Source organism: Anabrus simplex, chromosome 2 (genome assembly GCF_040414725.1).
Source record: "Anabrus simplex isolate iqAnaSimp1 chromosome 2, ASM4041472v1, whole genome shotgun sequence".
In the NCBI taxonomy this organism is placed as follows: domain Eukaryota; kingdom Metazoa; phylum Arthropoda; class Insecta; order Orthoptera; family Tettigoniidae; genus Anabrus; species Anabrus simplex.
In genome coordinates, this window is record NC_090266.1 from 238,767,229 (window position 1) to 238,792,445 (window position 25,217).

The window sequence follows — 25,217 nt, forward strand, 5'->3', positions numbered from 1 at the left end:
GCAGTCTCTTAAGTGCTGCCAGTATCCAGTATTCGGGAGATAGTAGGTTCGAACCCCACTGTCGGCAGCCCTGAAGATGGTTTTCCGTGGTTTCTCCATTTTCACACCAGGCAAATACTGGGGCTGTACCTTAATTAAGGCCACGGCCGCTTCCTTCCAACTCCTAGCCCTTCCCCGTCCCATTGTCGCCATAAGACCTATCTGTGTCGGTGCGACGTAAAGCAAGTAGCAAAAAACAAAAAAAACAAAAGCACTGTACCACTTTATGTAGAGCGGAGTCCAGTACTCTAGTAATTTTTACGAAATATTACTGTACTGTGCAAACCATAGCCACTCCTTTAGCTGTCGGTAGAGAATTGCGCACAGGATTGGTTCAATAGGGCATTTCCTTTTGATACAAAAGAGTGGTCACGTTATCGCAGAAAACATGATAGGTTAGGACCAATTACAGACGTATCAATTCACCGCCATTTTGTATAATCTCATCACATCGAAATTGATAGAAATGTGTTTTTCTCAGTATTTTACAATCTATGGCACGCAAATGCTGTACAGCAGATGTGATAACTTACGCTGTGTAATTACTACCGTTACAGCGTTCAATAAAGTCATAAAACTACCATAAGGCTGTAACACATCAGTAACTTTACGAAGTGACAACTTTCGCTCTCCTCGTGTATACCAAGTTGTAAGGTTTGGGCGAACAGGTTGGAAGTAGCTGCGTGGAATTAGGCATGTTAGATATACATGCATAAGCTAAATTGAGTGCTGAGGGTTCGAAACGTTCTTGAGTCACGCCTTTTTAAAATTTTCATTTCGAACTTGCCTAGACATTCCTTAAGAAGATTTGACTTTTCAGAAGGTCCGCCTCTGTGGCGTAGTGGTTAGTGTGATTAGCTGCCACCCCTGGAGGCCCGGGTTCGATTCCCGGCTCTGCCACGAAATTTGAAAAGTGGTACGACGGCTGGAACGGGGTCCACTCAACCTCGGGAGGTCAACTGAGTAGAGATGGGGTCGATTCCCACCTCAGCCATCCTGGAAGTGGTTTTTCGTGGTTTCCCACTTCTCCTCCAGGCGAATGCCGGGATGGTACCTAACTTAAGGCCACGGCCGCTTCCTTTCCTCTTCCTTGTCTATCCCTTCCAATCTTCCCGTCCCCCAACAAGGACCCTGTTTAGCATAGCAGCTGAGGCCGCCTGAGCGAGGTACTGGTCATCCTCCCCAGTTGTATCCCCCGACCTAGGGTCTGAAGCTCCAGGACACTGCCCTTGAGGCGGTGGAGGTGGGATCCTTCGCTGAGTCCGAGGGAAAAACCGACCCTGGAGGGTAAACAGATAAAGAAGAAGGAGAAGAAGAAGAAAGGAGTGCTTAAGACAATATGGTTTGTGTGTACCCAATTAAAGTCACGAACTCTTTTCTTTATGAGAGATTTACTGATTTGTATCTGTATAATTAATATAATTAATTACGTGTTGGAATTTTATCTTCATTTGGGAGCGAGTTAATTTCTTTAAATCCTCGTTTCATTTTAAATGAGCTTAGATGGATGCTTGTTTTGTTTTAATTTCAGTTAGCCTATTCGTTTTTCTGTTTAATCATAATCTTGCTCATTTCAACTTATTCAACTTTACTTCGATTTTGTTAATAAATTAATTAGTTAAATCAGTCTGGTTACCGTCATTTTAAAGTAGTTTCGCCCGTAGTCTAGTTACCCTGTGTATCCAAACGAGGAAAAATTGACGCTTCACCTTCTGAGGTAAGTTTCACGTTTGCGGCGAGTATATTTTATTTCAGAGCCGAGGCAGAGTCTACGAACCAGTTTCACCGCCACATCATGCTCCAAGTGTACAACATTGAACACTAATTGTATCACTAGAATTCTCTTAAACTCATGCATTACATATAAAACGTCAGTTATGAGGTTATATGGTATATCACTTGAAAAAATTGGTAGGGAAGGTCAATAACATCCTTATTTTATGGACATGACATTGAAGAAATAAAACCCGACATTGGATCCATTTTCTGCCTTATGCAATGCATTTCGCCCCTGTACGTCATATTACACTACATTCCTGATTCTCAAAGCAGTTTACTATTTTCATTTAAGAATACTTTCGGCAAGAAAAGGAAAAGCTATCTAAAAGTACGGTAGCCTACATTTGGATAAGCAGTATGTGGAAAAATTCAAAATATAAGTGTTTTCTATGAACTAGTGAGGTCCAAGGAATAGGTCAGATAGGATAACATTCTAAAGTAAGAGTCCAGGGGGGAATATCTGATGCGTTTCATAGAGTGGCAACTTCAATTCAATCAATCACCAGTGATCTGAATTTAATTCTGTCGTCCAAGTTGCAGATTACGTATCAGTTATTTACCAAGTTTGTTCTTAAATTATTTCAAAGAAGTTGGAAATATATCGAATTGGTGTAAATATAGCAGTAGGCACTCTTGGTAAATTCGTCGCTGTTCGGGCAAAAGGTCATATCTCACAATGCTCTTCCTGTTCAGTATTTTCCTTTTGACTGGTCACGCTCCCAGCTGCATATGAACATGCAGTCCATCAGAATAATTTTCAGCCACAAATTGATACCTATGCAGTGAAGTGGTGATTGGTTGTATTGTCGGCATTGTTGAGTCGTGTGAAAGCGGGTAACTAGGTTATACTGTTGCTTTCTCTCATCAAGGCTGGCAAGTGCTCTGCATCTGTGCCTGTGTGTTTTTGAGTACTGGATTTAAATTAAGATAGCTAGTACCCCGCCTCCGGGAGGCGGGGACCTTTCATCTGGCTCATCTACTACCTCCTCGGAGGTATCTATTCAACCTGGCCAATCGCGAATCAATATCTTACCAGAATACCAAGCCGCCGAATCAACGCCGAAACGCTGGCTTTGTTGTTGAAAACTGGTCAAGTTCCGGCTAAAGTTGCTGCTCAGTTCCCTCCGTGACACCCGGTAAATAAGGGTAAGAGGAAAGTAGTCACGAAAATGATACTTAAGAAGTCGAAACAGGCGAAAACCGCGCAAAAGCCTGTGCCGGTTATGAATCAGTACGGGGTACTTTCCTTTCTACCTACTTCCGCATCCACGGATCCAAATGCGTTCGTTCCGCCCCGGTCGGAAGTCCGTAAAGAGACCGAGGTTCGGCCCCCGGGGGCGCCACTGCTACCGCCACTCAGGCTTCTCAGCCTGCACCATCTACCTCTGAGGGTACTCAGAAACCATCTGACAGTGGTGCCGCCCCCAGGGGGAGGGGCGATGCTATGGGGATTGCTCCCATAGAGAAAATCTCCATCCCACCTATGGTTGTCGCTGATAAGTTGGAGTATCAGCGACACTACTGTAAGTACAGTCCAACCTGCTCTAACGGACACCTTTATTCAGTGGACACCTTCCTATACGGGCATTTTTCCACGGAACCGATTTTATTTTACATAATACACGTGTCAAATAAGCCTCATTTAAGTGGACACCTTGAATTCCGGACAGCGGACATCGCCGTTAGTCTTGTCCACCTGTCTTAAGCGGACAATGCGCGCGTTCTAGGACACGTTCCTTACACAAGGATCTGCCATCCTTTCTCTTAACATCATTCTGCGGACATACGGGAATTCCTTTTGAAGGTTTGTACTATTTCGTGTCCAAGGAATAAAGATAGAAACGTACACAGGAATGCTGTAGTAGCCGTAAAGTTAATTGTCATGCAAAGGGCTCTTTCTAAATCTTTCGTTAGGGTCGTCTTGTCTTCTAATTTGTGTACATTCTGAGAATTTCTAGTTGCCCGTTGATGAGTGAGTGACTGTTTACTCATAAGTTATCAAGGGATTTCTCCAACCCAGCTTGCATCATTTTATTCATAATTCAGATTGTCGCTGATAAGTTCGAGGTCAGCTAGTTCAGTTAAACTTGTCAAAGAAGAGATGTTCAATTGCTGATAGTTGGGACAGAAGCATTTTCCCACAGAACCGACGGTGTCCGCAGTAGAGAGGTTCGACTGTACCTGCGTACAAAGTGCACTGGCGATCTAAGGGTCATCAATACCAAGTACCACCACACCGGCAATGAATACGATTACCTGTTGGTGAAACAATATTTCGAGGAATCCGGAAAGAGTTTCTATACTCATCAAATGCTGAGTCAGAGGCTCTTAAAAGTCATTGTTCTAAATATTGTTTCCGCTGTTGATGTGGACTGGGTCAAGGAGGAGCTTATGGCTCTGGGGCGTGTTCCAGTTTATCAGACGGGATAGCACGACCAAAAAGCTCATCCCCCTGAGCATCATGAGGGTTAGCCTTCCCAACAGTGATTTCTCCAAGACGATATACGCGTGAAATATCTTTTCGGATCCAGGTTAACAATAGAGGCTTACAGGGGACGTGAAGGTCCCACTCAGTGCTACCGATATCAAAGGTGGGGCAACACAGGTAACTACTGCCTCTAAGGTGTGTAAAGTGCGGGGAAAACCACGCGGCTGCCGCCTGTCCACTAGATCCGACAGCACCAGCCTAGTGTGTTAACTGCAAGGGCACCCATCCAGCCTCCTGGAGCAGATGTGATACATTCTGCAATATCATGGAGGCTAAAGATGTTAAATGAGTACCTACAATCCCAGAAAAAGAGGACGCTGCCCCCTCAAAAAATGAAATGGCGTAATTTTAGTGCCGGGAGTGTCCGAGGACATGTTCGGCTCGCCAGGTGCAGGTCTTTTGATTTGACTCCCGTAGGCGACCTGTGCGTCGTGATGAGGATGAAATGATGATGAAGACAGCACATACACCCAGCCCCCGTGCCAGAGAAATTAACCAATGATGGTTAAAATTCCCGACCCTGCCGGGAATCGAACCCGGAACCCTCTGAACCGAAGGCCAGTAAGCTGACCATTCAGTCAACGAATCGGACTGCCCCCTCCAGAGAAGTAGAGATCTAACTTCTTGTACGCGCAAGCGATAGGAGGCGCCCCCGCACCCCACACCACCACAATTGAACCTTGAGCCGGTCGATACGGCACGGCTACTCCCATATTCGCTCTCTCGGGCATGCGAGACATCTTGGTCCTCCTAAGGCAAATTAATTTCTCCAGGCTCCTGCGTGTACTAAAAATGAAATGGCGTATGGCTTTTAGTGCCGGGAGTGTCCGAGGATAAGTTCGGCTCGCCAGATGCAGGTCTTTTGATTTGACTCCCGTAGGTGACCTGCGCGTCGTGATGAGGATGAAATGATGATGAAGACGACACGTACACCTAGCCCCCGTGCCAGCGAAATTAACCAATTAAGGTTGAAATTCCCGACCGGGAATCGAACCCGGGACCCATGTGACCAAAGGCCAGCACGCTAACCATTTAGCCATGGAGCCGGACCGTGTACTAAAAGAGACCGCTATACTGTTTAAGCAATGCCAGAGCACGATTGACAAGGTTGGAGTTCTGCTGAATGCTGCAATGCAGTACTTTACAGAACCTTAATCTGTTTCTTTCGGCCTGACAATTGACCTTACAATCTGTGTTTGGAATTGTTGGGGACTTTCTAATCATAAATGCGAACTTGAGTCGTTTATTTCTGACTATAAAATCGATATCCTGCTGCTGGGAGAGACGTGGCTAAAACCTCGTCCTTCAAAATTAAGGACATGACGACTTATCGTAACGATAGAGACGATAAAGAGGGCGGGGGTGTGGCTGTCTTAAGTCAAAGCTCACTCATCACATCATTGACCCCCTCCCTCTTGGCGTTATTGAGTCTTTATTATCGACTTCTTGCGGCTTATTTGCCCTCCAAGGCTTCGCTAAATACCCCGGAGATTGATATTTTATTAAACAATCCGTCACGCGTAGCTTCCATCATCGCGGGCGATATCAAATCCAAGCATCCAGATTGGAACTCTAGGACTACAATTCCTAAGGGAAGAATACTACAACAACATATGAGAGACAATGACCTCGGTGTCTACGCCCAAACTGAACCTATATCCAGCTCGGGGTCGACCCGATGTCATTGACATTACGGTATCAAAATTCTATAATAAAACAATTGATTTCACAGTTCATAATGCATTAGATTCTGACCACAAACCCATTATATTTAATATTTCCTGGGTTCGATTGCAAGAGCCATTTTTTCCAACGAACTTGAATCTAGATTTCCACAGATTTTCGTGGCACATAAATACAAATTTAAACACTTTGGTACTAAATGATAGGAATGATATTGGCCATGCCATTGTTCACCTCTGTAATAAGGTCAATAATGCGCGGAAATATGTCATTCGTATCGCTAGAAATCCCGCGTACTTGCTTACGCGCGACAATGGCGCTGGCTCTATTGTTGTTAATTACAATAGCGGCAAAGAGCGGTAATGCATCTAGCCGCGAGCTCCAGAACAATAATATAGCCTACTACTACTACTACTACTATTTACATAAATATGAACGCTTCTCGGCCTCGGTTTCAGTACCGCCATGGCTCCCTCCCAAGAACACTACGCCGGATCTCCTTCAGGATTTGATCCATATCAAAATTACTTACCGGAAAAGATTTCAACGATTTCGCGATCCAGCTAACCGGGCGGAATACCAGGAGATAGCCCGGGAAGTAGGCAATCGATTCCTGGAAAGAAAGATTGAAAAATGGGAGGAAATTTGCCGTTATCACTCAGAAAATGAGTCAGATCGCGAATTTTGGCGGATTACTCGTAATCTGACTAAACCTACCCCTCTCCCCGGCGCGCAGTTCATGGCAGGCACGGATTAGCTTTCTCCCCTTACGATAAGGCTGAGGCCTCGGAGGCTCAATAGAGTGTTAATGTATAACTCACGATATCTCTGACGATGACGACGACGAAAACGAACGACTGACCCTTGAGATACACAGATCTCACTTCTTATATAATTTATGTTTTAATTTTATTGGATTTGGTATCTGAATATTTATTTTTTAAGTTTAATGTATAATTTAATATTTTATATTATAAAATGCAGTTAGTGTGTTCATAAACCTGTATTGTATTATACGGAGACGCTACATAAAGGGGCTTTTCGGCCTCAGTGGCATGTAAATCATCATCATCAATAAATTCAAATTCAAAAGCCTCAACTTTCAAACGACAATGGAGAACTGACAATGACATATCAGACATAAAGCCTGCAGAGGTCCGCAGGGTTATAAAGGGCCTAAACGAGAAGAAGCCTCCTGGCGAGGATGACGTATCCAATAAAGAAATGAAATCACTGCCTTACAAGGCAGTAGCATTTTTGGCAACTATTTTTTCGGCCTGCCTAAAAATGGGATACTTCCCTGGTGCCTGCAAGACGGGTAAAGTGGTCGTCATTCCGAAACCAGGGAAGGACAAATTATTCCCACAAAATTCCCTTGTTACAACACATTTCTAAAATATTCGAGAGACTTTTTCTCACACGTCTCAACGGTTACCTGGGGCCGCACAGAATTTTACGACTAGCGCCGCTACGCTTAGTTCATTGCATCGCAAGATCATTCAATCCTACGCCTTAACATGCCAGCAGTGTTTTTCGATGACACAGTCTGACACGAAAATTTAATTGTAAACCTACTGGAAACTTACCAAGTTCCAACTTATTTGGTTAGAATGATTCAATCGTACTCGTATTTGACTAACAGGAGTTTTTACGTCTCCTGTGAGGAAGAGAAGACGACCCCTAGGACCCTCCGAGCCGCAGTGCTCCAAGAGGGAGTTCTCTCCCCGGTATTATACGGCGTATATGTGAATGATCTTCCCACCTATCAAGGTGTTGAATTCCAACAGTATGTTTTTTTTTTTTTGCTTTACGTCGCACCGACACAGATAGGTCTTATAGCGACGATGGGATAGGAAAGGGCTAGGAGTGGGAAGGAAGCGGCCGTGGCCTTAACTAAGGTACAACCCCAGCATTTGCCTGATGTGAAAATGTGAAACCACGGAAAACCATTTTCAGGGCTGCCGACAGTGGGGTTCGAACCAACTATCTCCCGAATACTGGATACTAGCCGCACTTAAGCGACTGCAGCTATCGAGCTTGGCAACTGTATGTTGATGACATAGCCATTTATACCTCTCAGACTATACCGTCAGAGCGCTGCAAAAATGGATATCATTGTTCTGGAAATGGTGCGTCCGGAACAGGTGTAAATAAACCGTACGAAAACCCAGGTAATTATTTTCACCAAGCGCCGGCCTAAACCTGGTCATCCGACAGTTAACAATGCCCCACTGTCCTGGTCTAATAAAGTTAAATAACTGGGTCTAATTATGTACCGTGGTTTGACGTGGAGGCAGAATATAGAACAGGCCTTACAGCGAACCGCGGCACTTGTGGCAGCCCGGAGAACTCTGCTTTATAACAGTATTTAGCATTTGTCAGGCCCATCCTGCTGTACGGCTGTGAGGCCTGGTGTTATATTCCGAAAACTCACACCACAAAACTACAAACTTTTCAAACCAGAACCCTTGAGAAGAATGACTAAAGCCCCACTCCTCAGATCTAATCAAAAGATACGAACCGAACTTCGTATTCCGCTTATTAGATCTCAGGTAAACAATATAATCAAGATGGCCAAGTCTAGAACCCTCCTAAGTCAATCTACTCATCCTACTCTTAGAACAGTTCGTGAACACCAAGAAACCGAACACTCGTTTCAAACATTGCGGCCCTTGGGTAACCTAGGACCTGTTTTAACTGGTCACCTCCCCACTTTTCGGCCTTATTTGAAATAATACTCTAAATTACTACAAATCTAAATTAATTCCGCCCCCCCCCCCCTGAAAGGGCCCGTTTGTTAAGAAGGGAAGCTTTCCACCCTCTAAATTTTTCTTCTCCTAAATTACTCCGACCCCATAATTAGATTTCTAATAGCCTTGCGAAGAGGGGGTTTCATTACTGACATGAGAATACACTCTTCTCCATTACAGATCGCTTCTCCCCCGCCAGTGTCCGTAATGGAGATTTTCCTACTCATCGGCACGTCGCGGAAACAGGTAAGTAGCAGTGTATAGTTTTCACCCTGGGGCTCTCATATACTCGCTCTCAAAAAACAAAAAATCGTTGTGTTCATTTTCCTATGCTAACGCGTACATTATGTAATAGGAGTTCGTAAATAAGTCATGCAAACATACATTCCATAGTGCGGTACGGTAAGGTTCATTTTCCTTTACACGTAAAATGAACACAACGAATATTGTTTTGATGGACTAAATATCCATATGTGGCTGGGAGGCGTGACCAGTCTTAAGGAAAATAATAGATAGGAAGAGCATTGCGAGATATCACATTTTTTACGAATAGCGACGAATTATTCCAGCCCGTAATTCTTCTTCCTATAACTCAATAATTGTTATAGAAATACATTTATTTGAATGACCTTTCTATTACCATACGCTTTTAAATATAATAGCCTACCTTGTACAATAAATTTATTAGAAACATAACCCTGTCACGAATTTTAATTCTCTCATAATGATTCACCTGTTTCACTTCAGATAATCCTTCTCTTTCTATAGGAGAATCGATTTGAAGTTATGTGGTGGCATATGCATTTTTCATATAAAGCATATTAACACTCAAATCGTCGGCAACGGAAATACGTAGACTACTGTAAGCGGCAGTGTGTATCAGTTGATACCTTGTCGTCTTAATTTAACCAAAAGAAAATAATCATCATTCACACATAAAATAAATATCACATTTTATAACCCCAAAAGGTATAGTAAATGGGAAATATAGTCTACTAGTATAGGCACCAACATAGACGTTTGGCCTGATGCAAGTGTAATGGACTAGTATGACTTGGAAACAATTCTCTAAACCCATGGGTAAATAGTGGAACTACCGAGCTCAATTTGTAGGTATTATTATTATTATTATTATTATTATTATTATTATTATTATTATTATTATTATTATTATTATTATTATTATTATTATTATTATTATTATTATTATTATTATCTGCGTAGTTATGTACGACAGGTTGTCAGTACGGACATTATTTGATATAAATCGTAGTTGAATCATTTATTATTTGTGTGTTGTATGATCTGTCTTGTTTAACAAAACATGTGAGGTTATGTTACTATACGTCTACTGTAGGGTATGTATATTAATACGATTTTATTTAATATAAGAACACGTAATTAATAGTATAACATTTATTATTACCTGTAAATATGATTTATACACCCTATGTAATATTGTGCAACACAGGGTAGGCCTAATAGTCCAGAACAACGCACCTTTTTCACTCGAGTTTTATAGGATGTTCTATCCATTTGTACATAGGTTATTGGAGACTCGAGAAGATACGAGAATGCATGTTGTATCATACATTTCTAGAAGCCTGGCCAGGCGAGGTATATAAAGAGACATTGTTGGGTTGTTGAGTTGACTTGTTAGTGAAAGTCGCTAGTCGAATTCAGTGTGTGAACTCATGTTGTGATTTTGTTGTGTTGGTAGTTGGTTGACATGCTAATGTAGCTTCAAGATGGCGGTTCATTATTTTTTTTTTTTTTTTTTTTTTGCTAGGGGCTTTACGTCGCACCGACACAGGTAGGTCTTATGGCGACGATCGGTTCATTAATGTGTGTGTATAATGTGTACATAATTTGTAAATAAAACAGTGTACACAATTGACAGCATCGCGTGTGTGCGTCTTTGTGAATACGATAGGCCTTATCCGAAAAAAAAACCCAGCTCAAGTACATAGAAAACGTCCTCTCTAATGACAAGTTTATCCTCGATTGTTTTAATGCACCCTAATGAATTATTTATAACTACGAAATCATCACGACGAGTACACTTGATGCATCTGCTTTAATATGAATTACATTCAGGCATACACTACGATCGACACTCTGTGATCTGGCATCCGGGAGATAGTAGATTCGAATCCCACTGTCGGCAGCCCTGAAGATGGTTTCCCGTGGTTTCCCATTTTCACACCAGGCACATGCTGGGGCTGTACTTTAATTAAGGCCACGACCGCTTCCTTCCAACTCCTAGGCCTTTCCTATCCCGTCGTCGCCATGAGACCTATCTGTGTCGGTGTGACGTAAAACCACTAGCAAAAAGGAAAAATCGACACATCCTAATATATTAGTTTTAAAACCAAATTTCAATAAAATCATCACTACACTAACGTTTCCTAATCAAATCAAACCAACAGAAAGAACTAAACTGATGCTTCGCACATTTGAACAAACCGAACGCGGCGCCATTTTAGCTGATACCGATAGGCGCATTAAGACCTGATATGAAACTTATTGTAGTTGGTCCGACTCGTTGGCTGAAAGTTCAGCGTACTGGCTTTTGGTTCAGAAGGTCCCGGGTTCGATTCCCGGCTGGGGATTTTTAATCGCTTCTGATTAATTCTTCTGGCTCGGGGACTGGGTGTTTATGTCCGTTTGTGTCCCAACACTCTCTTCTTCATATTCACACAACACACTACACTACCAACCACCACAGAAACACGCAATAGAGATTACATCCCTCCATATAGGGTTGGCGGCAGGAAGGTCATCGGCCGTAAAACAGGGCCAAATCCACATGTGCGACGCAGTTCGCACCCGCGACCCGGCACGTGTAAGAAAAGCGGTAGGAAAAGAAGAAGAAGAAGAAGAAGAAGAAGAAACTTATTGTAGTTGGTCTTGAGTGAACTGACCTTTATAGACGAGGTAATGTTGCTTTCCTTTTCGGAGGAATTCTTGCCACAATTCTACTTACCTGGAACTACCCAGACAGATTTACAGTCCCGCAGTTAAAGAAAATATAAATGTAAGACTAGTGACTTTAACAATACGGCGGTGGTAATATGCAATTCTCGCAAGTCACGAAATAAACCATGACTGTATAGTGTCAACGTGCCAGATTAACATTAACTGTAAGACGTCGTATCGGCAAGTAGCGTCCCTGAACTGTATGGTTAGCGACACTGTGTTGAACACAACAGTTAGAAAATAAATATAAATCACTACATTCCGTATTAGCAGGGGAGAAAGAGAAAGGGAGAATATATCAAATCAAATCCCTGATCAGCCATAGGTATAATGGAACCACCAAAGTGAAATTTTTCCAGAATGTCAATTCTTTCCATCATCTTTCTATCACTAGTTGCACCTCCACAGAATCGAGAAATATACACTAGATAAAATCAACCCTCGCGGTAATGAACCAACCAAAACCATTACTGTGTTTCTATTTTTGTGGGAGGAGAATGTTGCTTGTTGAACTTTTGGAAGGGAGTCAGTTGAGTCAGTGATCAAGCATGTGGTTGGATACTTAATTCTATAATCAGTTGGCATATAAAACTTCATCAGCTATTTTAAAGACTACGAATCTACCTGTTGGCACTGGAGATACATGAGATTTATCTAAGTGTTAAAAATGTTTTTTGAACGAGCTCGATAGCTGCAGTCGCTTAAGTGCGGCCTGGTATTCGGCAGCCCTGATGATGGTTTTCTGTGGTTTCCCATTTTCACACCAGGCAAATGCTGGGGCTGTACCTTAATTAAGGCCACGGTCGATTCCTTCCAGCTCCTAGCCCTTTACTGCCCTATCGTCGCCATAGGACCTATCTGTGTCGGTGCGACGTAAAACAACTTGTCATTTAACCCAAGAATGTTTAAGACTTGGGAGACAGTAGTAGAAAACATGAAACTCGCCCCTTTGCAGGGTGAATTCTTTCTTAGAATGTTCATAGTCAAAAAGAATAAATCTAGAAGTTCAGAATGGGTAGGTGGTGGGCTATTTATAATTATAGTTAAGATGATATGATGCAGATTTTAGGGGGTGGGGGAATGAAATTTCACCTAAGATTCTAAACCAGTGTAATAGTGCAGCATGATGTCATTTCCGTGACAATTATGTATAGTGTATGGGACAAATTTGCTTTTTGTTTGGGCGAAGTGAGATACTCTAGAAATTTCATTTTGTAACTGTAGGCCTATTTCTTCAGCCTGTGTTGCAGTATTTGTAGATTTTAGCCTTTTTATATTTTTGTTAGGGAGATGATCAGTAGTTGTAACCTCCAATTCTTCACCACTTCGAAAGGGACAAATGTTATTAATAGGTCTAACCCGCACCAAGATTACTTGATTCAAGAACGGGAAAAAATCCAAAGAAAAGCAGCTCGATTTGTTCTGGGTGATTTCCGACAAAAGAGTAGCGTTACAAAAATGTTGCTAAGTTTGGGCTGGGATGCACTGGGAGAAAGACGACGAGCTGCTTGACTAAGTGGTATGTTCCGAGCTGTCAGCGGAGAGATGGCGTGGAATGACATTAGTAGACGAATAAGTTTGAGTGGTGTCTTTAAAAGTAGGAAAGATCACAGTATGAAGGTAATGTTGGAATTCAAGAGGACAAATTGGGGCAAACATTCATTTTTGGGAAGGGGAGTTAGGGATTGGAATGACTTACCAAGGGAGATGTTCAGTAAATTTCCAATGTCGTTGAAATCATTTAAGAAAAGGCTAGGAAAACAACAGATAGGGAATCTGCCACCTGGGCGACTGCCCTAAATGCAGATCAGTATTGATTGAGCTAAAATCATTCTGGCTGCACACATGAGGTACACAGATCGGATTAACAGTACCTGTCTCCTGTCATGTCTCTCTTTTCGTTTCTTTTCTGTTTCACTGCCATCCTTTTTTGTCCATGCAAATACTGAAGGCACGGCTGTCTTTTACAAGGCCTTGTTAAGATGTATATTGCCTATCAACTATCAATCAGTACTGGTCTGCATTTAGGGCAGTCGCCCACATGGCAGATTCCATATCTGTTGTTTTCATAGCCTTTTCTTAAATTATTTTAAAGAAATTGGAAATATGATGAACAACTCCCTTGGTAAGTTATTCCAGTCCCTAACTCCCCTTCCTATAAAGGATTATTTGCCCCAATTTTTACCTCTTGAATTCCAACTTTATCTTCATATTGTGATATTTCCTACTTTTAAAGACACCGCTCAAACTTATTCGTCTACTAACATCATTCCACGCCATCTCTCCGCCGACAGCTCGGAACATACCACTTAGTCGAGCAGCATGTCTTCTTTCTCCCAAGTCTTTCCAGCCCAAACCTTGCAACATTTTTGTAACGCTACTCTTTTGTCGGAAATCACTCAGAACAAATCGAACTGCTTTCCTTTTTTTTGGATTCTTGCAAATCTTGAATCAAGTAATCCTGGTGAGGGTCCTGTATACTGGAACTGTACTCTAGTTTGGGTCTTACCAGAGACTTATATGCCCTCTCCTTTACATGCTTACTACAACCCCTAAACACAATCGTAACCATGTGCAGAGATCTGTACCCTTTATTTACAATCCCATTTATGTGAATACCCCAATGGAGATCTTACCTTATTTTAACACCTGGGTACTTTCACTGCATTTCCACAGTTATTAAAACTGAGAGGACTTTTCCTGTTTGTGAAACTTGCAACCTGACTTTTAACCCCGTTTATCATCATGCCATTGCCTGCTGTCCATAACACAACGTTATCGAGGTCATTTTGCAGTTGCTCAGAATTTTGTAACTTATTTATTAATCTATAGGCCTACAGAATAACATCATCTGCAAATACCTCATCTCTGATTCCACTTCTTTACTCATATCATTTATGCACATAAGAAAACATAAAGGTCCACTAATGCTGTCTTGACGAATTCCAATCTTAATTCGTCACTGTTCGGGCAAAAGGTTATATCTCAGAATGCTCTTCCCATCCATTATTTTCCTTAAGACTGGTCACGCCTCCCAACCATATATTGATATTTAATCTGTGGAAACAATATTCGTTGTGTCCATCTTCCTTTGCTTTCGTGGAAATGAAAATGAACCTTACCGTACCGAAATCTAGGAATGTATGTTTGCATGACTTACCATTTACCGTGTGCTTAGAAATAAAGTTAAACAAATAATAAGAAACAAAAAATATGCGTTCTTCCAACAATTAGCCAGTAATTTGAACACAAAAGGTACCTGGAAAAAACTCAGTTCCGTAGGTATTGGGAGGCAAACTACAAACTCCAATACGCATGACATAAATCCAGATGAATTAAATGCCCACTTTACTAGAGAAATGGTTAATACCCACCCTCATATTATACAAACAACAATAAATTCTCTTCAATCTACTTCGTTACCACAACGGCCTTTGTTCAAATTTCGTAAAGTAAATGAAAACGATGTAAGAAGAAAACTAACATCAATCAAATCGCAAGCAATCGGAGTGGACGACATCCCGATATCCTTCGTCGTTACCTTGATAGATGTAGTACTGCTAATTTTAACCCACATATGTAACTCATGTCTTTCGGAAGGCTACTTCCCAACTGTTTGGAAGGATGCTTTAATTTTCCCAGTACCAAAAAAATCTCTAGCAAATTCTCCATCTGACTATCGATCTGTCTGTATACTTTGTTCACTTTCGAAAGTCTTAGAAAAACTCATGCATGAACAACTCCTCCAATATTTGATGCACCATTCGTTACTTGATCACTTGCAATCTGGATTTTAAAAAGGACATAGTACATCTACTGCTCTTCTAAAAATTACGGATGACGTAAGAAAAGCAATGTACGAACGTAAAGTGACCGTACTCATTCTCCTAGACTTCAGCAGTGCTTTTGACACTATCAGTACGTACATATTAATAGCGAAATTCCATTCCTTCCATCTTAGCCACGCTGCTCTCAAATTGTTTGCTTCCTACCTCCATAACCGACGACAGTGTGTTGTCATGAATGATAAGAGAACGGAGTGGAAGTACAAAGTTAATGGTGTGCCATAAGGTTCTATATTCGGCCCCCTGTTATTTATTTTATATTTGAATGACATCTCTTCTAAGTTGAAAAACTGCAACTACCATCTCTATGCCGACGACCTTCAAATTTACTGCCACACAAAAGTGAAAGACAAATGCAGCTATTGAAAATATGAACCGAAACTTATAGAGCAGATCAGCTGTTATGCAGCTGAGAATTCTCTCTCCATCAACCCAACGAAAACACAAGCTATCATACTAGGGCAGAGAAAACTGCTTGCCCATTTACACAGTCTACAAACTCCAGTCATTCAACTAAATGGCGTTGCTATCCCATTCTGTAAATCAGTAAAAAGCCTTGGAGTCACTATAAATGAAACTTTAAACTGGGATGAGCATGTCACTAACGTATGCAGGAAAGTTCATTCATCACTTCATCCCCTCAAGATTCACCAGACCGTATTGATAATTCCAATTTTTTACTATTGTGATGTTGTGTTGCTGGATGCTACCAGTGAACAAAATAGGAAATTGCAGAGAGCTTTAAACTCCTGCATTAGATTTATTTTTTCATTGAATTTTGCCTCGCATGTATCCCCTTTTTATGCACAACTTTCTTGGTTAAAAGTAGAGCAGCAGAGAAATCACCATGTATCAACCTTATCTATCGACTCTTGACTGAAAATATACCTGAATATCTCTCCAGTAATTTCCGTTTTCTATCCTCCTTTCATGACCGTGACACGCGATCTGGGTCAACAATTGCAATATCTCCACATCATACATCTGCCTTCAGTAATTCTTTCCTTGTGTCAGGCGCTAGAATATGGAATTCTTTACCCCTTGAAATTAGAAATTGTTCGTCATTAATTACCTTCAAAAGACAGTCTAAAGATTTCCTCTTGAATACGTAGGCTATATCATGTAGTTATGTGTGAATGTGTGGGTGAATGTCTGGAGTAAATAGTTCCCAAAAGTTTATATAAATTACTGTTATATTATATGAATTCCATCTAGAGTAGTTAATATTGAATTTATTTTTCTAATTTTAGACTTAGGATGTAATCTTTCAGTTTTAGTCTATATTAAGTTAGGCTATATTATTATTATATTATATACACTGTGTTAAGTTTGAATATTAAGTTTGTATTCATTATTAAGCCGCATAATGTGGTTAAGTGTAAGAGAGGGCCAAGAGCCCTAACTTCGCCACAAATAAAGACATCAATGAATAAAAAATAAATAAATTTACGCAGCATACGAAATTGAACACAAAGACAATTGTTCTGATGGACTGCGTATCCATAGTATATGTGGCTGGGAGGCGTGGCAAGTCTTAAGGAATATAATAGATAGGAAGAGCTACCAACTTTGGAAGAACAAAAGACACTTATACAAAATATGCTTCAGAAACCGTTAGATGAAGCAACTAAAGACATAGAAGAAAAACTCAAACAAGCTCTTATACCAATCAGGAAAAGCATCAGGCGAGCTCAGAAGTGGTTTGACCAAGAGTGCTACAAGCTGAGGGAGACGGTCCTTGAATGCCTACATAAAGCAAGAGAGAAAAGTACCCGATTGACATGTATCTATATACAGTAGAAAGGAGAAAGTACAAACAGCTTTTGAAAGAGAAGAAAAAGGCATTCATTGATAGGGAAGCAATGATAATTGCTGGAACAGCTCGCAACAAAAACCATTCCATTCGCAAGCTGCTAGAAGACCTCATTTCCCAAATGATATCCCAATGAAAAATTGGACAGATCATTTTTCACGCATCTTGAACAGAGAAAACCGGCCGGTGGCTATGGAGATGAAAGAAAATACGGGTAAACATATGCAGTTTCAATATTTCGCGGAAGAGGAAGTAAAACCAACCATAACACAACTGGCAAATCATAAGGCAGCAGGTCCAAACAGTATTCAAAACGAACATATAAAATTGTCTATGGAAGCGTTTTTACGAATATGGGTGACATTATTCAGCACCGATATGGAAAAACGAAACATTCCCTATGAATGGAGAGAATCCAATATTAAAATCCTTTACAAAGGTAAAGGAGATACGGGTTCTCCAGATTGCTACAGAAGCATAGCGCTAGAGAATAACATGTTAAAACTATTTACCAGTTTACTGAAAAGGAGATTGGAGGATGAAATCAAATGACAAGATTCCTGATCAACAATCTGGTTTCCGGAAAGGAAGATCAACACTCCACGCTGTAGCAAATTTGTTGGATAACATAGATGAAACTCTACGACACCCTAAACAGAAATTCTATGCTGTATTTGTTGACAGTAACAAAGCTTTTGACTTGATAAATAGGGAAATTATAATACACAAACTAGAGCTGTTGGTAGGAAAAATAACAAATTGGTGACTATTGTAAATAATATTCTGACCTCAAACAGAATTATGATAGATGATGTGACAACTAGGTCAAAAAGCATTACTCAGACAAATGGAGTCTTAAAGGAGACCCATTAAGCCCACTACTCTTCAATGTAATCACTTCAGATATTGTCACTAAAATAATACCTAGGAACTCCCCAGTAGTACTATACATGTATGCTGATGACAAGGTCTTAGGATCCAGTAATAAAGAAGAATTACGGATAGTAATAGACAACCTGGAGGAATGGGCAAAGGAAAATGATTTTACTATTAACATTAACAAGATGGTGCAGATGGTCTTTAGAAAGGGTGGAAGATTAGCCAAATCAGATAACATACTTCTCAGAAATAAGAAATTGGAAATTGGAAATCATTTCAAATATTTAGGAATACATCTACAAACAACCAGAACGTCATTTAGAATACATATAAAGGAAAGAACAATAGCAGCTATTCGTAGTATTCAAGACATCACCAATCCAGAGTTACTGGATATTACAACAGCGTTATTCTTATTTCACGCAAAGATAGCACCGATCGTAACATACGGCATACATTTAATTTGGACACACCTTACATCCAGAGACCTCGAAACATTAGATCGTGTAAAAGCAAGTTTCTTGAAAAGGACACTAGCCGTTTAAAAATTTACTCCTACAAGATTAGTTTATGAACTTACAAAGGAAACTTTCTTCATCGAGGATCTTAAATTAAGATTGCATCAACCAACAACCAAAGCTTCAGAAAAACACTTAAATGATAGGAAGGAGAAAAGGGCAAATATCCGGGAGGAATTTTATTGCACCGACGCAATGATAAATAAGAAATGGATTCAAACCAACTACGCTCTTAGGCACACAGTGACTCGGTTTGCTGTGCATGGATTTCATCATCGTATATGTAAAATAAAAGTCCTTTCATTCACCGGATGAACACTGCCTTTGTGAACTTTGTGGTAAACAATGTGGGAGATATCACCTACAGGACTGCTTGAAACGAACAAAATCTATAGTGAGATATAGCGAAGAAAATTAATTTATATATGTATTTATTGGCCATTGGCTGCAATAAATCTATTATAGATAGGAAGAGCATTATGAGATATAACCTTTTGCCCGAACTGCGACGAATTATTACAGGATCAGATAAAGCTTCGATTACTCTAATTCTCTGAGATCTACTTTCTAGAAATGTAACCCATACAGTCACTGTTTTGTCTAGTCCAATTGCACTCATTTTTGCCATTAGTCTAGCATGTTCGACCCTATCAAATGCTTTAGACAGGTCAATCGCGATACAGTCCATTTGACAACGTGAATCCATGATATCGGCTATATCTTGCTGGAATCCTGCAAAGTTGAGCTTCAGTGGAATATCCTTTTCTAAACCCGAACTGCCTTCTATCGAACCAGTTATTAATTTCGAAAAGATGTCTAATATAATAAAAATAATGCCTTTCTGAAGCTTACATGCAACGCATGTCAAACTTACTGGCCTCTAATTTTCAGCTTTATGTCTATCACCCGTCCCTTTATACACGGGGGACTACTATAGCAACTCTCCATTCATTTGGTATAGCTCTTTCATGCAAACAGTAATCAGATAAGTACATGAGAAATCTTACCAATTCCAGCTGCTTTTCTAGTTTGCAACTTTTGTATCTGATTGTAAATGTCATTGTTATTATATTTAAATTTAATTCTTCCTTAGCATTAATCACCTCCTCTATCTGGTCAGTATCCTTGTAGCCAACAATCTTTGCATACTGCTTACTGAATACTTCTGCCTTCTGAAGATCCTCACACATACACACTCCCCTTGTTCATTAATGATTCCTGGAATGTCCTTCTTGGAACCTGTTTCTGCCTTAAAATACCTATACATACTCTTCCATTTTTCACTAAAATTTGTATGACTGCCAATTACGCTTGTTATTCTTAGCTGACTTCTTTGCTAGATTTAATTTCCTAGTAATTTCCTTCAATTTCTCTTTACTTCCACAGCCATTTCTAACTATTTCTTTCCAATCTGCACGTCCTTCTTATTCTCTTTATATCTCTATTATAATAAGGTGGGTAATTACCATTCCTCATTTCTCAGCCATGATTCAACTCCTATTACAATATCTGGTAAGTATATATCTATTAACTTACTTAATTCTATTCCTTTCTTGACGATACTCCTACAGTTAAACACTAACATGTTTATGTCATCTCTACTTGTCTTCCAGATCCCTGTAGCCTACCCTTATCACCGCTACCTAGAGCACCCCTACCTCCTGAAAATGAACACATTGTGGTATGTTATCGAATAACAGATCGTATTTCAGGATTAAAATGTAATGTAAATGGGTCAGGAGTAGCTTAGCTGTGCCCTCTGGAGATCTCTCTGATATATATGACTGTAGCCCTACTGCACATGCTTGTTGTAAGTACAGGATTAACTTTTAGAATTAAAGAGGAAATTCCTGAGGCGATTAATTAGTACCCATCAGGCATTTAAGGGACCATTACTTTCTAAATTATGTTACTGATGATTGAATTGCACGTCCTCCCTCGCCAAGTAGTGCTTTCATAACCCATGCGTGCGAAATGGTCGATACAAACAACACTGCTGTCAGTTGTATTCCATTTAATCCGCCGAATTTGTTTTAACCATACCGGTAGTCTTCTCCATGGCAAACCTATGCCCACCACTGTTTTTACACAGTGGTACACAGCAGCACGTACTAGGCTAACCAAAATAAAGAAATAATAATGAAATAATACAGAAATACGCCTACAATTAAAAAATTACATTTCTAGAGTGTTTCACTTCACCCAAACTAAAAGCATATTTGTACCATACACAATACACCGCAATGTACATACGTTAGGAGGTTTGTTTGGAAGAGTTATAGGGAGGTACATTCAGGGAAACGGAGTGGACCAGGGAGCGGTGATGGCAGTGTCGGAAGCATGAAGTCGAGTAAGGATGCCATAAAATTGTTAGTGTTAAATTAGGACGAATAGAAATGAATAGTGTGACGACTCCCTCTGAATCACATGTTAACAGACACGGTGTACATGTTCTCCGCCACATGCAGCGCCGCCGTCGATAAAAGTCCAAGTACGCGCGCTTTTTGTCGGCTTAATCTGGAAGTGTGTAAACGGTTTGTGGTATTTTTTCGGTAGTCTTGCACGTTCTTCAGTTTTATACGCGCAAAATACCTGGTGTTCACTTTTCGTGAACTGAAAAGTGAAAAAGATTAAGCATTTGAGAAGTAGGACGTATACTTTGGCATAGGTCCATATGCATCAACTTACTGACGCATGTGAATTTACCTACAACTTGCTATGTGCCGGGTTGCAAGTCGGGTCACGATAAACATTCGAATGAAAAACGGCATTTTTTTCACACCCAAAAGATCCCACTCTATTCTCAAAGTGTTCGAAGGCTATCCCACGTCAAGATCTGCCTTTAAGTGATAGTACCCTTAACATCATTTTTCAGTCAGATTAGAGCCATGGCAAAAGATGTTGTCAAAGAGAATTTCAAAATCATAAGTACAGGTCAGGAAAAAAATTACAGCAAACTTATCTTTCATCAGCCACTATTATCAAGTTGGGAAGATGAACAAATAGTTCCTTTCACCAGTTCAAAAATGAATGTTATTCATCACTTCTGTGGGGATATTGTTGAACATGCAAGTACAGTGAAAGATTTTACAGGATGTATTTGTTCTCTACCAAACAATACAGAGGAGTCCGGCTCCATGGCTAAATGGTTAGCGTGCTAGCCTTTGGTCACAGGGGTCCCGGGTTCGATTCCCGGCAGGGAATTAACCAGAATTGGTTAAAAGCTTGCACGGGGGCTGGGTGTATGCGTCGTCTTTTCATCCTCATTACGACGCGCAGGTCGCCTATGGGTGTCAAGTCAAAATACCTGCATCTGGCGAGCCAACTTGTCCTCGGACACTCCCGGCACTAAAAGCCATACGCCATGTTATATAATACAGAGGAGGCAAAAGGCAGTCCGTTTTCAGTCCTAACAAGCCTACCAGAATATAGTAACTCACCCAACTATCCCATTTACCCGTCGAATTAATTATTTAGGTTTTCTCATGTAGAGGAAGTTGCGAGAAATTTTAGTGTACAAGAAGCATTATGGGGAGAAATATTTCAAGACTGCCTGGATAGTTTAGGCCTACCTCCAATTAGGCCTGTTTCTCATGGACTTGGGTGCTGTACTGAACATTGCTCAGGACTTGGTACCAAAATTAATTTTCCATCACAGTACGATGCCGATTTTATTTCCGAATAAGAGATGTAAGAAAAGAAATGCAAGCTCGTACGACCGCGAAACATACCCGGAAAATGTCAAAGGTGTCCGGGTGATCTGATTTTGCCAAATGTTAACTAGGAAGGGAATGCGAATTACCAAAAGCAAGACCAACAAATGGTGAATAAGTTATTATGGGAAGGACAGCTGAATCAGAAAGTGATGGAACCAACTAGAGGGAAAAAATATTCTAGACGTGGCGCTGATGAACTGACTGATGGGGTGAAGTGCTGGCAAGATTCATTAAGCTAAGCATGTTAATATATATTTTTAAGTAGTTATATAGGAATTAAATGCGTGTGCCATACCGGTACGTAACAATCATGTGGGTGCCTGCAGAGTTATAATATGAAGGGCTCGGTGGAATATAGTCATAAGCCACCATTTTGTTGTTTTTGAGATGTTCATGCCATCGTATTCTTTAAATTTTCCTCTTTAATATCACACTAAGAAGTTTCTTGTATTTATAAAAGATGGCAGCATATGTTAGGTGGAAGTTCTTTACTTTGCCATATAGTGACAATTCCAGAACTAACACAGTCATAAGCCACACCAGAATGGCGTCGAAATCAAGAGTGAATGAGGATTTATCTCATGTTCAGAGGACTTTTGTGAATAATGAAGCTGAAAGTGAAGAGTCAGATCCATTTGATAGACTACAGATGGTGATGATTCTTGGCACCCATCAAGCAACGGTTCCAGCTCTAATGACAACTTGGTAAGAGTATAGACACATTTTATCACGGATAACTTCTATTTTGTGGCTTGTGACTGTATTTTACTCATTTTACTTACTTTACAAATAACTCGTATCTTATGAAAATGCATGAACAATAGCGTTAGATTTGATAACCATAGAATAATAATTTATTAGAACTACCAATATTAACAATAATATTTACATAGAATATCATGTGAAAGCAATTAGCAGTTAAATTTCTGTTAATGCGGCTTATAACTATGTTCATCTGAAATTGTCTGAATTTGTTACTCCTAATTTTATAGCTTGAAGTTAGTAGAATGCCCGAGGAATCACCAATAGTATATGCCCCAGATGAATGGGTGGATGTTGTAAAGTCAGCAAGTCCAAAAAACTTCATTGTGACAAAAATGAAAAGAGATGACTTCAAAACTTTAGATGATCTCAAGTCATTGCTATCAATACCCACTAAATTCACAACTAGAGATCCAGTTCACTTCAGTGAAGCTACACAATTTCAATTGAATTTCAAAGACCCTTTTCAGCTAGGTAGGGGCTGCCTGGCCGAGGCGGTAAAGGAGTGCTCGGTTCGTCCGGAAGGACGTGGGTTCGAATCTCCGTCAGGAAGTCGTAAAATTTAAGAGATGAGATTTCCACTTCCGGAGGTGCATATGGCCCTGATGTTCACTCAGCCTACACCAGAAATGAGTACCAGGTTAATTCCTGGGGGCAAAGGAGGCCGGGCGTAGAGCTAACCACTCTACCCCATCACGTGCCGAGGATAACAATGGTGGAATTCTTTACCTTCCACTCCTCGAAGGGCCTGCATGGTCTGTACAGAGGTGACTTTGCTTTGCTTTTCAGCTAGGTGTTAAGCACTGTTATACTACATTAGGGCCAGTTCAGTATGCAAACATTCTCACCAAGAAGAAAAGAAAATTTGTGGAACATGATCCATTTCAGCTAAGAGTAAAAAACAGAAATCAACTCCCTGTCAACCAGAAGAAATTTACTGATGTCATGTCTCTCATGTCATTCATTCCTGTAGCCAATCAACTTATCTTCATGTCCCTTACAGGATATAATGTTGAAGATAATGATGTGGAAGAATTCCCTTGAGATACACATTGTTTTTCTTTAAAGTATGTGTATTCATTCCCAAATATTGTGTTTTCTTAAATTAAGTGTGTTCATTCTCAAATATTGTGTCTTTATAATTAAGTGTAGTCTTATTAATTCTCTAATATTGTGCTATTCTTGATAAATAAACATTTATTCGCCCTCAAGTACTTAAATTTATTTCCGGGAAATAAAGTCATAAGCCCATGTTAGTTACCTCATTCATCAAAAATGCTCTTAAATCATATTCTAGGGCAAAGTGTTGTTTCACTCTCTCCCATATGTTTTATAACATATACAAGAGTTCATTTATACAAGGAAAGTTATTACAAATTTGGTGGATGATTTACAGATTTGCGCTGAACTTTAATTTGTCATTTACTCAGAACTAAGTTATTGTGGCTTATGACTATATTTCACCGAGCCCTTCATATGTTTATATTACGTGGCATGTACACTATCAATTGAACATGGGTTTTTAAGATTATAATTGTTAATTGCAACTGAGTATGATTTCGGGGTCAATTAATAAAAGATCACTTAGCTCTATAGACACATAGGGCCTACATGTTTAAGATATTCGTTAAGATACTGACGAACCAATTTCAGAAGTAATGTCATTAAATCATTACTAAATGCAAAATATTTCCTACGCATTTTTCACTTATTACTTTCAAAACAAGGAACACTATATCTTAATTTGAACGAAATACAGATCGCACGTAAATACAGTCATCGGTCAGTAAATATAAATACACAGTCCTCTAACATCACAATAATTAACACACGGTTTTAAATCATTTATTTAAACGATAAATTCCTAATTAAGTCAGATCGGATCTCATTTAGAATCCCATGTTCGGAGATATCTGATCATCTTCTATCTACACCAGCGCTGCGTAGTGTAGGAATATATCAACCA